General features: G+C 42.4%; 1 protein-coding gene and 1 long non-coding RNA gene across 2 annotated transcripts in view; one reads left to right on the top strand and one right to left on the bottom strand.

The window, feature by feature from the left end:
* LOC308105259 overlaps nucleotides 1–6,415 on the bottom strand; it is a 106,305-nt gene extending 99,890 nt beyond the window's left edge. The window contains exon 1 of the long non-coding RNA XR_013934890.1: nucleotides 6,352–6,415. This is a non-coding gene — a long non-coding RNA (uncharacterized lncRNA). The remainder of the gene's footprint in view (nucleotides 1–6,351) is intronic.
* LOC308105257 (mamu class II histocompatibility antigen, DR alpha chain-like) overlaps nucleotides 1–16,912 on the top strand; it is a 305,525-nt gene that overhangs the window by 198,532 nt on the left and 90,081 nt on the right. The window lies entirely within an intron of this gene.

Below are 16,912 nucleotides of genomic sequence, written 5' to 3'. Positions count from 1 at the left end.
GAAGGGCCAAGCTCAGATTACTTTTCAGCCTAATTATTCAGAAAACCAGTTCAGATTTTTTGGGTGTAATTGAGGTCATAAAACCCCCAAAAAAACATAACAACTAAAAAAAAGTGAAAATGAATGTCATAGAACCTTTAAGACATGGTTTAAGAGTTCAAAGGTTCCTCAAAGAACTTTGACAAAAAAAAGGTTCTCTAGAACTAGATGATTAACATGTAGAACCATTCACTAGATCGAATGGTTCTTTAGTAGTTGATGGTTCTTTGCAGTGGTGGAAAGTAACTAAGTACATTTACTCAAGTACTGTACTTAAGTAACATTTTTAGGTATTTTTACTTTACTGGAGTATTTCCAATTTCCAATACTTTTACTTCTACTCCTCTACATCTCAGAGGCAAATATTGTGCTTTTTACTCCACTACAATTATTTGAAAACTTTAGTTACTAGTTACTTTCCAGATATAAATTATGATATTATGAAACATACATTAACCACTTTAGCCCTATTTAATATCTAGGCTATTTGAAAATAGCAGATCTACAAGCTCACAAAGCGTCGCATCGCGACGCGTTGTGAGCTTGTAGATCTGCTATTTTCAAACATTTTTGTGCTTTTACTTTTGGTACTTTAAGTACATTTTGATGCCAATACTTTTGTACTTTTACTCAAGTACATTTTGAATTATGCACTTTTACTTGTAACAGAGTATGTCTATATTGCAGTATTGATACTTTTACTTAAGTAAATAATTTGAGTACTTTTTCCGCTGATTCTTTGTGGAACCATATAGCCTTTTAACGAACCATTTAAGAACCATTATTTTTCCTGTGTGTAGGGCATTCATTTATGGAAGAAAAAAAACACAAAACGTTAAAATATGGTGATAGGAGGTTTGGGCCTGACAGCGACGATAACAAACCGACGGTCCTTGAAATGAAAAAGGTTACAACTGCCTTTATGATGTGTTTGTTGTTGTTGTTGTTGTGGACTGACCCATGGGAGTATAGCTTCAAAGTCACTGTGTGTCTCTTTACATTAACGTCCACCATATTGGCAACGGTTTCACGTTGGCCCTGTCCGAACGACTTTCTTAAATTTGTATTCATTCGTTTATTTATTTATTACAGAATGTTACAGCAAATCAGTCTTGTCATTATACTGGCTGGAGAGAGAGAGAGAGAGAGAGAGAGAGAGAGAGAGAGAGAGAGAGAGAGAGAGAGAGAGAGAGAGAGAGAGAGAGAGAGAGAGAGAGAGAGAGAGAGAGAGAGTTGAATGGCCACCAGCCAAAATGCCACCCAAGATGTTTTAACCTTGATGTGAGGCGAGCCTGAGGGAATCGAGCGTTTTCAATTTAAATAGTACATTAACTTTGATCCCAATTTAACCTGCAGTTTGCTCTCCTGGGAGGGAGTAGAGTGGTGGAAAAGTACTCAGATTTTTGATTGGACTGAAGTAAAAGGTAGCGATACCACATAATGTAGAACAACTCTACAAGGTACAAGTACGGGATTAAAAAATCTTACTAAAGGCGCACTTCACCCATTTTAAATGTTATGTTCATATACTTGGTCCTCACTAATGTTCATTATATAGACCATCCAGAAAAACGCGGGCAAAAATCCTTGATTATGCGGGCTAAAACTCTTGATTATGCGGGCTAAAACTCTTGATTATGCGAGCTAAAACTCTTGATTATGCGGGCTAAAACTCTTGATTATGCGGGCTAAAACTCTTGATTATGCGGGCTAAAATCCTTGATTTTGCGATGAAATATGCGGTTTTTTTTTTGCAATTTTATGTGGTGAAATTGCGGGAAGTTGCGAAATATACGAATATTGAATAATGCGATGCGAAGCGCATATTATGCGATGCGGCCTTTTTGAAAAAACGTTACCCCTGCATAATTATGCGCCATTTTGCTGATTATGCTGTAAATTATGCGATCGCATATAATCGCATTTTTCTGGAGGGTCTAATTATAAGATGGCACCATTTCTGTCTATACTCACTGTCTCAGAGGTGGGCTGTTGACAGTTCAGAAACCTGCCCACCAGTGACATCATCAATAAGGATGCCAAACTGCGTCATCCCAAAGCCTATACCACTTGTGCAAGGACGCGCTGTGATTGGCCAGTAGCCACTTTGAGTGGCAGTTGGGGGCAAACGCTCTCGCCAAAACATGATTTACTATTCTGTCCCTATATCGGTACATAACTCGAACGGCGCTGAGTCGGCCCCAAGCGAACTTCGTTACGTTCGGCGCGGCAACTCGCTCGCTTTAGCTCGCTCGGTGGTGCCTCACGTGGCCTCATGTTCGCTTGAGACGGTGCGCTTCCGTCGCGGTCCATAACTATACGGGCTCAAAAAATAGCCGGCAGTAGTTGCAGGCAGAGGCTCTTATTCGCCTGTTTCCTAGGCTGTGTGTGTTTCACTTCCTGTCGATTTAATTGGATATCATTGGTCATCTGACCAGTTTCATTGGATTTCATTGGATCAAATCGACAGGAAGTGAAACACACGCAGCCTAGGAAACAGGTGAATAGCACAAGTTGTAAAGGATTTAGTATGTCGCTTCCAAGCTAATAGAGACTACAGCATTTCCCTTCCTGGAAAGTTATGAGCGCTATGAGCTTGTAGATCTGCTATTTTTGAAAAAGTGTGCATATCTTTGAATATTTGTATATATATAGCCAAAGCTAAGAGGTTAAAAATTATTGTGACGCTATGCTAAAGGAGAGATCCGGACATTTTAAGTGTTATTTGATGTGTCGCTAATCACTCACCATCATTAAAATGGACGTTGAGTTATTCCAGAGAGTCCCGTGTCGTGCAGTCTGGCGACCCCCTCCGTGGCATAATGGGAGCCCGTGTAAGAGTGAAATTCGTCTATTATAACCGATGCAAAGTTAGTTTTTTCTCTACTACTGCTCATTGTGGAGTCTCATGATACTCAAACATGCACTGAAAGTCGCGCACGAGTTATCGTTCATGCAGAACTAGACGACGCTGGTTGCTTGTTTCTTCCACAGACGCCAGGTTCTGTGAGAGAAACAAGCAACCAGCGTCGTCTCCTTTAACTCATTTCGCTGGGGGACCTCCTGGTACTCCCTCGAGGACCACTGGTGGTCCCCGCACCACTGGTTGAAAACCACTGGTGTAAAGTAACCAAGTACATTTATTCAAGTACTGTAATTATCCAATATTAGTCTGGGTTGCATTTCCATAAATATCATCAGAGTGCACCTTGAATTGTGCAGAAATGACCCCCCTACTCAGCAAACATACATAAAGGAACAGCCTGCATATTTTAGACGTTATATTGATGAGTGGATACGGCACAGTGGAGCTAATGGGCTTTTTGTGCATGTCAGGTGGAAACCTCTTATGTCCAAAAAAACGTCACACAAAAGCATCAAAAGTACCAGATCTGCAAGCTTGTAAAGCTTGCTATAAGTTAGAATATGGAGATAAGAGGTTCCTACCCGACAACAACGATGTGTGGATGAAGCTGCAATCAAGTGGCAACATTATCCACATACGGACAGACAGACAGACAGACAGACAGACAGACAGACAGACAGACAGACAGACAGACAGACAGACAGACAGACAGACAGACAGACAGACAGACAGACAGACAGACAGACAGACAGACAGACAGACAGACAGACAGACAGACAGACAGGCTTCATGATGCAGACAGACAGACAGACAGACAGACAGACAGACAGGCTTCATGATGCAGACAGACAGACAGGCTTCATAATGCAGACAGACAGACAGACAGACAGACAGGCAGACAGACAGACAGACAGACAGACAGACAGACAGACAGACAGACAGACAGACAGACAGACAGACAGACAGACAGGCTTCATGATGCAGACAGACAGGCTTCATGATGCAGACAGACAGGCTTCATGATGCAGACAGACAGACAGACAGGCTTTGCAGGTGGCCATGCAGGCAGACGGCTAATTTGAGAATGAATGAATGGACCGTTCCTTTTCAGCCATGAGGTGGTTGGCCAAGTTAGATCTGGCTGACTCTCTCTCTCTCTCTCTCTCTCTCTCTCTCTCTCTCTGAAGTGAATTAAGCCAGGCTGGAGGTGTGAGGGGCCACATGCAGCACTAAGAGCCTCGTGGCCTGATTAACTGATCTTCAAGCTCACAAGGCGCTGCGTCCGCTCTGAGCTTGTTTTTCCCGGAGTGTGAAACTGTCGTACGATAAATTATACATCAGTTTTCATTCATTCATTCATTCATTCATTCAGGGTATAATGCTAATTGTGACCGCTCTCTCTAACAAATAGGGGGGGTGAGTCCTTTACTCATTGAAAAAGCCCCCTTTAATTCTAAAAGACCCACTTCACAGCTTCCTCCATCCATTTAAAGTCACTGTAACAGGTTCCCTAGCTGTTGCACACACTGCCTGCCACAGTGTACAATTATCCCCTTGTCTACCAACCCACCTGCCCCCTGAAACGGCCAAATCCCCCCCCCTGGACCACCCTTATTGTTCCTCAAATGCTGGAAAGCTGTCACTCAACTCCCACACAACATCACGTGGGAACTGGAAGCCATGACTACCAACAGAGAGAGAAGACAATGACAAAATGTTTTCTTTGTGTTTTTTTGTTGTTGTACAAATTAACTAAACTAAACTAAACAAAGAACAAATAGAGCACCGAAGTCCGGCGTAATTTACACCTCCTACCTGGGTTGCCCCCATTCTGAATTCCCATGGACGTGTTTAATATCGCGTCAAATAAGAACTGTGTTCCAAAAAGAAACAAATGATCCGGGCGCTTTGACTCTTATGGATATGAAGCATCAACTGACGGTGAGAAAACGATAATGTTACTTCCGCCGAATTAGTTACATTTTCGCCAGAAACAGACTGTATCAAATATGAGTGACTGACTATCATAAACCATACAGAACCTCCTCCCTGACAATATCACTGAGACAGTTTGTTTATTTTTGGACCACAATTCTTATATGAGACGATTCTAAGATGACCCAATGTTATTCTCCATAGAGAAATTACTTATACGACCATGGGGATGAACGAGTGACGTCAGGACTTCTGTCTGAAGATGTTATGCAAGCTAGCAGTTATTAAGCAGGGTCTGGATCAGTCTGAACTCCCACATGACATCACGTGGGAACTGGTAGCCATGACTACCAACAGCGAGAGAAGACAATGACAAAATGTTTTCTCATGATTTTATTTTTTGCCAGACCCAAGGGGTCGGCCTACATGAGGCTTTGTCGGTCGGTTCGGTCGGTCTGTCCCTCTTTTCCTGTCCTGTCCCTCTTTTCCTCTGCACACACGTCATGCGAAGTCCGGCCATTCAGATTTCAACCACTAGGGGTCTGGCAATACCAGGTCTCCTGGTTCCCTTTTTGCCAGACCCAGGGGGTCAGGCCTACATGAGGCTTTGTCTGTCCCTCTTTTCCTCCCGGTTCAACATTTTTCCTCCCGGTCCCTCTTTTCGATTGGCCAAGCTTAGCGTGACGTAGTGCTCTGATCTTCAGATTTCAACTTTTAAAGTGGTTTGTAGGTGTGTTACTAGGAATTTATTCTGGGTCTGGCAGAACCAGGTCTCCTGGTCTTGTCCTCCTCTTTTCCGCCCGGTCTGTCCCTCTTTTCCTCCCTGTCCCTCTTTTTGATTGGCCAAGCTTCGCGTGACGTAGTGCTCTGATCTTCAGATTTCAACCACTAGGGGTCTGGCAGTGCTCCGAGGAGCACTTTTTCTAGTTTTGGTACAAATGAACTAAACTAAACAAAGAACAAATTCCAGACAATAGAAGAGGACAAAGTGAGGAAAAGGTCTACAAAGGATCAGGAATCAAGAGGGTTTTATTACAAGTAGTGTCATGTTAGTGTGTAGCCTGGTTCCAGTCCATAGACCCCGCCCACTCTCTGAGTGAACTGCCCCTCTTGGTCTGGTGTTGTAAATGTGAACCTAGGATTTATTCGGTACAAAAAGTACCGTCCAATGAGAGTCGGAGGTGTGGGTGGTGATCCCTTGTGATTGGTTTAGGGAAATTCTAATCCCCCCCCCTTGTAATCGCCTACACTGGAGCCAATGTCAGACTGAAGCTCCACGCAGCTTCAGTCTGACGATCAGGCTAGTTAGTGTGGCAAGATCCTAGATATAGAAACCTAGATACCTCATTGGCCTCTGCAGTTCATTGGAGCGACTGGTATCTCAATACAAGGCTCTTCCGCAGGGCTGTTTGACTACTGACCAATCACATCGCGTTGCCTACTGGCCAATCACAGCGCGTCTAACTGACTAGTTGCTGCGTGGCTGCCTCTTAAGAAAAGACCCGCCCCACCTGCCTCTGATTGGCCTACTGAACGCCCCCTGCTGTGACGCACACGGAAGTTTCCAGCTTGCCCTGCTGAAGCGGAAGGAAGTGATAGGCTAGCCCTGCGGAACAAGGAAGCACGCCCAGAGATACGAATGCTTCAGAGCCGAAGGAGGCGTCTACCTTTATATGTCTATGGGCAAGATCCTCAAGCCTTTGCTATCATCAGTAATACAACATACTGATGACTGGACGCACTAATGATGCACTAATGACTTAAGTAAAAGTAGCAATACCACGATATAAAAATACTCTGTTACAAGTAAAAAAGGCCTGTGTTCAAAATGTTACTTGAGTAAAAGTACAAAAGTATTGGCATCAAAATGTACTTAAAGTATCAAAAGTAAAAGTACTAAAATGTTTGAAAATAGCAGATCTACAAGCTCACAACACAGCATTGTGAGCTTGTAGACTTAGTTACTTTACTCGTGCATACAAGTTTGACACAGATCGGTCCAGCAGTTTGCGAAATTAGACAGACAGACAGGCAGGCAGGCAGACAGACAGACAGACAGACAGACAGACAGACAGACAGACAGACAGACAGACAGACAGACAGACAGACAGACAGACAGACAGACAGACAGACAGACAGACAGACAGACAGAGTAATCAGTGCAACATTAACTCTACTCAGCAGGGCCATGTCATTGTATTTTGTCTGGAACACACTTAGAGTCCATGTTGGATTCCCTACAGAGAAAACAATCCTTCACGGGGTTGACTGTGATGGAAGGCTCTTGGAACGGAACGGGCCACATGTAGATGTGGTCACATAGCTGCCTTGATGTGGTAATGAAGGGCCAGCTAATGGGCCGTAGCACCGTGCATGCTGTAGTGTATCCTTCCATCCTATCAGTGATGGGACTATTAGGCAGTGGTGGAAAAAGTACTCACATATTTTACTAAAGTAAGAGTATCCATACTGCAATATAGAAGTACTCTGTTACAAGAAAAATGTCCGGAATTCAAAATGTAGCCTACTTGAGTAAAAGTACGAAAGTGTTGGCATCAAAATATACTTAAATTACCAAAATTAAAAGTACTCATTATGCAGAATATCCCATTTCAAGTTTTCAAATGTATACATATCTTTTGAAAATAGCAGATCTATAAGCTCACAATGCGTCGCGATGCGACGCATTGTGAGCTTGTAGATCGGCTATTTTCAAATGGCCGAAATGTATATAGGGTTGAAGTGGTTAACGTATGTTTTGTAATAATAATAAAAATCTACAAAGTAACTAGTAACTAAAGTTTTCAAATAATTGTAGCGGAGTAAAAGTGCAATATTTGCCTCTGAGATGTAGTGGAATAGAAGTAAAAGTACTGGAAATTGGAAATACTCAAGTAAAGTACAAATACCTCAAAATTGTATTTAAGTACAGTACTTAAGTAAATGTACTTAGTTACTTTCCACCACTGACTACTAGGAGCTAGCAGGGCTTTCCACTTCAGTGGATCACAATGCTGGGATCCCAGCCATTCTCCCTGAATAGGAGGGTGTTTTTGGACCTGCTCTGTTTACTGTAGGTTTTTGTTTTTCTGTTTTCAAACTGTTTTCATGATGTTTTGCCTAGTAGTTTAAGCCGCAAGTGGAGCCTGCAGTACCACCACGATAGACACCATCACGCCGGAGTGAAATGTTTGGAGTGGGGGGAGTCTGGTGCAACGCTCAGGTCCTGGACCTGGTGAGACGAAGGAGGAGCCCGGCCAGGAGGCCATCCACAGAGCCTATAGAGCGTCGCAGTTCCCGCCCACTTCCTGTTTTTTTTGGTGCCGGAAGAAAAAACTCAATGCATTTTTCCATTGACATTTCCAAAAATATTTATATCTATTAATTTAAGCCTCGAATCAAGCCATCATGACATGACATGAATCATGACCATAAAACGTTTGATTCTGTGATTATTTTTTTTTGAAAACGGCAAAACAAAGGGTATTTATTAAATATAGTATATCATATAATTAAATATAAAATTAAAAAAAATCACAGAAAAAAACGTTTTATGGTCATGATTCATGTCATCTCGTGATGGCTTGATTCGAGGCTTAAATTAATAGATATAAATATTTTTGGAAATGTCAATGGAAAAATTCATTGAGTTTTTTCTTCCGGCACCAAAAAAAACAGGAAGTGGGCGGGAACTGCGACGCTCTATTAGTCCCTCCACGTGCCAGAGCCTCCCCCGGTCCCGGCAAAGTAGTTCCGGAGAAGCGGACTGAGGGGCCCCGTCTTGCCCTAAGAGGACTGACCGTGGGGTAGCTACTGGGACGTAAGTCGGGGCTTGATCAACCCCGGCTGGGTCACCTGGGCGAGGGGAGGGTGTATGTTGTTGCGAGACCCGAAACACCCGTCGACCCCAGGCTACAACACTGATGATACGTCCCAGGTGCATCCATGTCATGTTTTTTATTTAATATCTGTCTGTCATTAAATGTCTCTATGAATTGAGTCCAAAGGACCCCAATGGAAACGAGCCCTAGGGTCGTTTGAGACGGGAAGCGGCCGACGCGCCTATTGTAATTCATTTTCAATGAGAGGCGGGCGATTATTTGGGACGCGCTGAGAAGTTAAGGGGCGGTGAGGCAAGTGGGTGCGGCCCCGTGAAATTCTCGTGTTCGTTTGTGCACACGCGTGCGGGCGGCTAGAGCTGGATTGTGGTGAGTTTTTTTTTCTTCCCCGTACCGCACAGGAGGACAAAACAATAACGATCGCGGCGCGATCCCCGCTGATCCGAGCGGTAACGCCCGCGTCCGACACTCCCCGTCTACAACGACCCATAGGCTTTCTTTTAAATCCTCTTACCCATAGGCCTCTCAGCAGACCTTGTATTGAGCTGTACTTTTCTGTGCTTTTTTTTACAAACTGCTAATAAAGTATTCAATCAATCAATCAATCAATCAATCAATCAACCAATCAATCAATCAATCAATCAATCAAAACTCTGGTTATGTGGGGGACATATCAGCATGTCCCAGCTGTGCTTTTCAAACTTTTTCAAGGCACACCTTTACTCATAGTGAAAATAGCCGATCTACAAGCTCACAAAAGGTTGTGACGTGACAGGTTATTTTAGAAAATGTGTGAAAAATCTATAAATTATATTAAATTGCCTAGAATGTCATTCCCAAAACACCCGGGGCACCAGGATGTAGAATGTATCTCTGCTTTGGGAAATGAGCCGCTCGCTCCTTCACTTGGAAAGGAGCCAGCTAATTGAAGTACAGATATAATAATGTACTTAAGTACAGTACTCAAGTAAAAGCTTGTTCTGTTTTTTGCCTCATTTCACTGTAAATGCTCATAATGCCTCACATCCTGGTTTTGATGGAGGAATGTATTTGGTTCTAACTGATCCCCCAGTTTGTTTCATCTCTGACTCCAACCAGATGGTTCTATTTGAATAAGCATGAGGCCCTGATCACAACTAGAGAGAGAGAGAGAGAGAGAGAGAGAGAGAGAGAGAGAGAGAGAGAGAGAGAGAGAGAGAGAGAGAGAGAGAGAGAGGCAGAGAGAGAGAGACACCCAGACACAGAGAGAGAGGCAGAGACATAGAGAGAGAGGCAGAGACGTCGAAAAAGGCCACTCTTTCCAAAATATAGTTCTAAATGGATCGACCTCTAGAACACTAGGCTAGTTTTAACCCTTTAATCACTTTCACTTTCAGCTTTTGAAAGACTTTGAATCAGCGATTCTCAATTCTTTTTTATTTTATTTCAAGGGGTATGGTGGCCGGTAGAGCGGCCGGATGGCAACCGCGAGGTTCCCAGTTCGATCCCGGGATTCCCCCAGGGTTAGAGTCGAAGTGTCCTTGAGCAAGACGCTGAACCCCTAATTGCTCCCGATGAGCAGGTTGGTGCCTTGCGTGGTTTCCTCCGCCATCGGTGTGTGAATGTGTGTGTGAATGGGTGAATGAAATGCACAATATATGTACAGCGCTTTGGATAAATGTGCTGTATAAATGCACCATTTACCATTGTTTAATACCAACTTTACGTGTAGGACCTCAACACTGTGAAATCCTCAGTGTTTATTATAAATGTTGTGTATTTGAACAGTTCTTCTAGGTCTGTCCTATATGACTCAGGGGACAAAAACCTGTGGAATGAATGTGTCACAACGTGTCACCATGTGCTTCTGGAACATGAATGAATGTGTCACAACGTGTCACCATGTGCTTCTGGAACATGAATGAATGTGTCACAACGTGTCACCATGTGCTTCTGGAACATGCAAACACAAACCAGTCGGCCCAGCAGTAACGCTAGTGGCGTTAACCCATTAAGACCGGGAACGCATCTGTGTGTCATTTTTAGATTTATTTGTAGATCTGCTATTTTTGAAAAAATGAGAAAATTCGTGAAAATCTTTGAATATATATATTTTAAAGCGAACATTTTTAACTCAAATCTTTGCTTCTGGGGGATTCTACAAATGTCGTCTAAATCTTAACAGTTTTCTGAAAAAAAAACTATTGTTGCTATATATCAGTGGTTCTCAAGCTTTTTCATGTCAAGGACCCCCAAAATGATATGTATTTGGCCACGGACCCCCATCTCAAAAATATGTTGTTCCAGGGACGCCCCAGAAGCAAAGATTTGAGTATTTTTTTCTTATATAGGCCTATATATATTCAAAGATTTGCACACATTTTCACGATTTTTCAAAAATATCAGATCTACAAGCTCATAGCGCGGCACTCGGTGCCGCGCTATGAGCTTGTAGATCTGATATTTTTGAATAGCCAATAATAAATCTTAAAATGACACAGATGCGTTCCCTGTCTTAGTGGATGATTAACTAACCACTGACATGGGGAAGTATCATGTGGGTGGAGAGATTACATCACGTCATTGCTAAATTATTGTTTATATACCAGTGGTGGTAGTAAGTACTCAGAGTACTCTCTGTTAAGTTACATTCCAGCACTGATTAAGCCAGTGAATGGGGAAGTACAGTATCACAGGTGTGGAGATTACAGCACGTCATTCTGGTTAATGATTGTTTATAGAGCCGTCTGGTCTGAACTCCACCTTTTGTTTATGGTTCTCACTGTTAACTGTAGGAATCAGGAACTGAGATAATGTATGTTCACACAGGCAGCATAAAGAGGGGTTTTACCCTATTATATCCAGGTCAACGTCAACAAAATCCAGTGGTGGAAAAAGTACTCAAATGTTTTACTTAAGTAAAAGTATCAATGCTGCAATGTAGAAGAATGTAGAAGTCTGTTACAAGTTAAAGTCCGGAATTCAAAATTTACTTGAGTAAAAGTACAAAGTATTGGTATCAAAAATGTAATTAAAGTAACAAAAGTAAAAGTACTACAATGTTTGAAAATAACGTGTCACGTTGTGAGCTTGTAGATCAGCTATTTTCCAAAGATTTTTATTCATTATACATTTTGAAAATACATTTGGAAACTTGTGAAATGGGACATTCTGCTTAATGAGTTAATGAGTACTTTCTACTTTTGTACTTTAAGTACAATACATGCTCATACTTTTGTACTTCTACTCAAGTAAATTTTTAATTCCGGACTTTTACTTGTAGTATTTCTACATTGCAGTATTGATACTTTTACTTAAGTAAAACATGTGAGAACTTCTTCCACCACTGGTTATGTCGACAATTTCTGAACACACAACTCCAACCTGATCACTTCACCTGCAAATAACAGTTTGGACAGTTAGTCAGGGCTGTTAACAAAAAAAGGGGGACACGGCTGACAAAAGCGCCACATTTTTTCTACATGCTCTCCATCACCATAAGTTTCATTTTGGAAGGGGAGCCACGTCATCAAGATGGCAGAAGCCATCTTGGATTACAAAGATGGCCACCATGCAATATCTATAAAAGCCAATATCTCGGCTTCCAAGCCACTTAGAAGGTCAATATTAGTGTCAAAATATACATTTTCTGGGACAAGGAATGCAATAAAACTATAGGGAATATCAATAAGTGACTAATTCAGCCAATATTAGATAATTTGGTAAATTCTGGCAATATATGTACACAATTATGCATGCTTCGTCTAGATTATGCACAACATCTCAGAGTGTGTGTGTGTGTGTGTGTGTGTGTGTGTGTGTGTGTGTGTGTGTGTGTGTGTGTGTTATTAAACTTTGACAGATCTGACTCTATTTCCTATTTTTCCTATCTATTTTGTAGTATCGTTCCTATTGTTTCCTGTCTGCCTAGTTACTGTTTACCTGCCTTGTCTCTCCTCCCTGTGATTATTAGTTATCTCCACCTGTGTCCTGTTAGTCCCTAGGGTGTGGGTGTGTCTGGATCTGGTTCCTGCCAGTGTGACCACCTGCATTCACTCACCTGCAATCATGCCTACAGTACTTAAGCCTCAGTCTCTCTCCAGTCTCTTGCCAGATTGCCTTGTGTTTACCCAAGCTCTCAAGCATTGTTCAAAATCAAGTTTTTTGCCCTAACTGATCTCTGTTCTGTTTTCTATACTACGTTTTTGCCCAGCCCTTGCCGGTACCTCTGCCTTCTCTGACTGCCCCTTTGGTTTTCGACCCCTTGCCTTACACAGTTTAGATTTTTGCCTGCCCCTTGCCAATCTCGTCTCTTGCACACAATGGATTGGGCTTTGTAGATCTCCAAAAGAGTTGATGTGGTCTGGGATACTTACATCACCAGCAGCATAAAAGAGTCAACAAGGGAGAAGCGAGGCAAAGGGATACGACGGAAGGTGGCTGGTCAGAACAAGCTGCCGGGGAATTGGCCAGATTTCCTGCGTGATCCTATAAACAAGCAGGAACTCTTTACCTTTCTCTCTGGGAAGATTGCATCCACCGCCTGGCCAGAGGGCAAGCTGGTCTTCATCACATCTGGCATCACAGTGGTCGGCACAGACACCAGCCACTCCATGCTGCCATGTAACCACGAAGAGGCCGACACCAGGATATTGATTCACCTGCTTGATGCCCTGGAACATGGCTGTTCTACCTGCTTGATACGCACTGTGGATACGGATGTTGTCGTTATCCTCATCGGCAAGTTCCATGCCCTGCTCACCAAGTATCCAGCTGCAGACATCTGGGTTGCTTTTGGCACTGGCAAGAACTACACCTATGTTCATATAAACACCATCTGCCATGCTCTGGGCAAAGACAAGTCCACAGCACTTCCCATCTTCCACTGTTACACAGGCTGTGACACAACATCAGCATTCTGCGGGAATTGATTGATTGATTGATTGATTGAAATTTGTATTAGGCAAAAGAATGTAAAACAACACAGTTACATTAATAATGCTTTTGTCTAAAAGGTCCGGCCAAAAAAGTCCTTGCGGACTTGTTTCCGTTGAGGTCCTTGAGTTAATTTCATAGACATATATAAAATGTCTATGAAAGGAAAGAACATATATAAAATGTCTATGAAAGGAAAGAAGTCAGCATGGGTGGCATGGAAGTCCTACCCTGAGGTCACCCAGGCCTTCAACTACATGGCAGAAAATCCATACACTTCAGTGACCATAGATGCCCAACACTTTCAGCTTCTTGAGCGTTTCACAGTCATCATGTATGATAAGACAAGTGATTTGGAATCTGTCAATGAAGCACGGCGAGAGTTGTTCTGCCAGAAGAACAAAACGATGGAACACATTCCACCAACGCAAGATTCACTGTTGCAGCACGTGAAGCGAGTTGCCTACCAGTCTGGGATCTGGTCCACGTCTGAACTGGCCCAGCAGCCGACACCCAGTCCAGAAGGATGGGGATGGACATTGGATGACAACAACCAGGTCTGGCTCCCTGTGTGGAGCATTCTACCGATGGCGTCAAAAGCCTGCAATGAACTGGTCAAGTGCGGTTGTAAACTTGGTTGTGGTGCAAGGTGCTCATGCAAGAAGGCACACTGGAATTGCACAGAGCTTTGCAGTTGTCAATGTGACAGATAATTTGAATGTCAATTCACTTCATGCTCCATTTTCTGTGTCTGACTGCTAACCGAGTTGAAAATTATGTAAATATGTTGCTAGAATGACCATATTTATTTGATCGTGGCACAAATAAACATCTAGTGGAATTCTCAATAGCTTTATTGCATTCCTCGACCCAGAAAATTTATATTTTGACACCAAGATTGACCTTCTAAGTGGCTTTGAAGCCGAGATATTGGCCGCCTTCTGCCATCTTTTTGACGTGGCTCCCCATCCAAAATGAAACTTATGGTGATGGAGAGCATGTAGAAAAAATTTGGCGCTTTTGTCAGCCGTGTCCCCCTTTTTCAAAAATCTGGTCTTAAGCAACCGGGCTAAGTCAGTCAGTCAGTCATATAAAGATCGCATTTGAGAAAAAAGCTTGCCTTGCCTTGGAGCACCTTAGGGTCTGCATTTTTCACATTCCCAGTCAACACCTCAACTGGACAGATATTCACACGTCCAGATGTTCACGTTCACAGACATCGAGACGGACAGCGAGGCCACAGGAAACAGTATTCCCAATAGGAAATGACATCATCGTATAGTCAAGGTTGTCTGCATCAAGCACAGATGTACAGTAGAGTGGAAACGTGCCTACAGTATATACTTTAAACGGAGTTTTGTGAAATAGAGTTTGGTTATAAGCACTTAAACCCTATATAATTCATTGATCGGGGTCCCTCAAGGGTCTGTGCTTGGTCCCCTCTTTTTTTCCCTCTACACCGACCAAATCTCTTTGAATATTCACATAATGTTTGTGATGCTAGGGTTCATGTGGTTAAACAGTAATTAAAGCATCTTCATGTATGTATATGTCTGTCAGCATAAGTTAAATTAAACGAACAAGCTCTTCTCCAGGTGTCGAAAAGTTGGTGGTCTCTGACTTTCAATTGGTTTGTGGGTTCAGAGTTTATATATAGCCTACATAGCAATAACATAAACTATTGTTCTTTGGGGTAAATCCAGAAGTGGAAGTGCCTTCATTTCACTGTGTGAAAAGGTCGGATAAACCTGGGTCTGTGGGCCATGCATTTCCCCTACCAACATAATTGTTGGGAGGAAGTTTTTGAATGAATGCAGGAGATGACTTCTCACCTAGGAATGCATACATCAGCCTTTAAAATACCTGGATATGTGTCTCTCGTGCCTCAGAATGTGTGCGTGTGTGCTTGCGTGCGTCTGTGCGAGCGAGAGAGAGAGAGAGAGAGAGAGAGAGAGAGAGAGAGAGAGAGAGAGAGAGAGAGATACTCTGTTACAAGTCATCAGTGGTGGAAAGTAACTAAGTACATTTACTTTAGTACTGTACTTAAGTACAATTTTGAGGCATTTGTACTTTACTTGAGTATTTCCAATTTCTTGAGTAAAGCGACGCGTTGTGAGCTTGTAGATCGTCTATTTTCTAACATTTTAGTATTTTTTGTTCAGCATACGTCATTGTTTTTTTATCTCAGGAGGAACCGAAATAGAAACCGGAGTGCATTTATCTTTGTATTCATCGCTAGTCCTGTATCACTGCCTGGTCACAAGGCTGGTGACTGGTAGTGCACACAAACAATGGAGTCAGTCAGACAGTCAGTCAGTCAGTCAGTCAGACAGACAGACAGACAGACAGACATACAGACAGACAGACAGACAGACAGACAGACAGACAGACAGACAGACAGACAGACAGACAGACAGACAGACAGACAGACAGACAGACAGACAGACAGACAGACGTGAGTGAGTGAGTGAGTGAGTGAGTGAGTGAGTGAGTGAGTGAGTGAGTGAGTGAGTGAGTGAGTGAGTGAGGGAGGGAGGGAGTGAGGGAGGGAGGGAGGGAACACATGGCATGCTGTTGTTCCGGAACAGTGGTGGAAAGTAACTAAGTACATTTCATTGCTTTGTCGGGCAAAAACCTCCTATCTTCATGTTTTAACTTTTATAGTTTTTTTGTAAATTAACGCTGTATTGATCACGCTAGAGCGTCACACAAACGTACCAAAAGTACTAGATCTACAAGCAGATCTGCTACTTTTGCTGTTTTTTTTTCATTTGAATCCTGGAAATAACAGTTTTGGACATATGCGGTTTCCACCCGACCGAGACAATTTACTCAAGTAAATGGTCGGGAGCCATACAGAAAAATATAATCAATAATAACTACATTACATTAAATACAACCTTCCAAAAAATGCTTTTAAATGTGACATGTCTTGTACAACAAAGGCATATTAAATTTAAGTGTTTAAGTGTTCAACCATTGTGATCGTATTGTCAGTGAAGTGCTGTCCGCATGTACGGTGATCTGAAGTTCTTGAGCCAAAACATTATTATGTTTAACCCATTAAGATCGGGATTTTTTTGTCAAATTTTTGTCCATTGAACCATTTTAACCATTATATAGCAGATATACAAGCTCATAGTGCGGCACGAGTGCCACGCTATGAGCTTGTAGATCTGCTATTTTTTGACAAATCATGATCATTTTAGCAAATCTTTGAATATATATATATTTTTAAGTGAACATTTGTAACTCAAATCTTTGCTTCTGGGGGATTCTATAAATGTCTTCTAAATCCTAACAGTTTTTTGAAAAAAAA

This window comes from Gymnoscopelus braueri (assembly GCF_963280865.1).
Source record: "Gymnoscopelus braueri genome assembly, chromosome: 17".
In the NCBI taxonomy this organism is placed as follows: domain Eukaryota; kingdom Metazoa; phylum Chordata; class Actinopteri; order Myctophiformes; family Myctophidae; genus Gymnoscopelus; species Gymnoscopelus braueri.
Note: the sequence above shows the minus strand (reverse complement) of the source record. Positions and strands in the feature narration are given on the sequence as shown.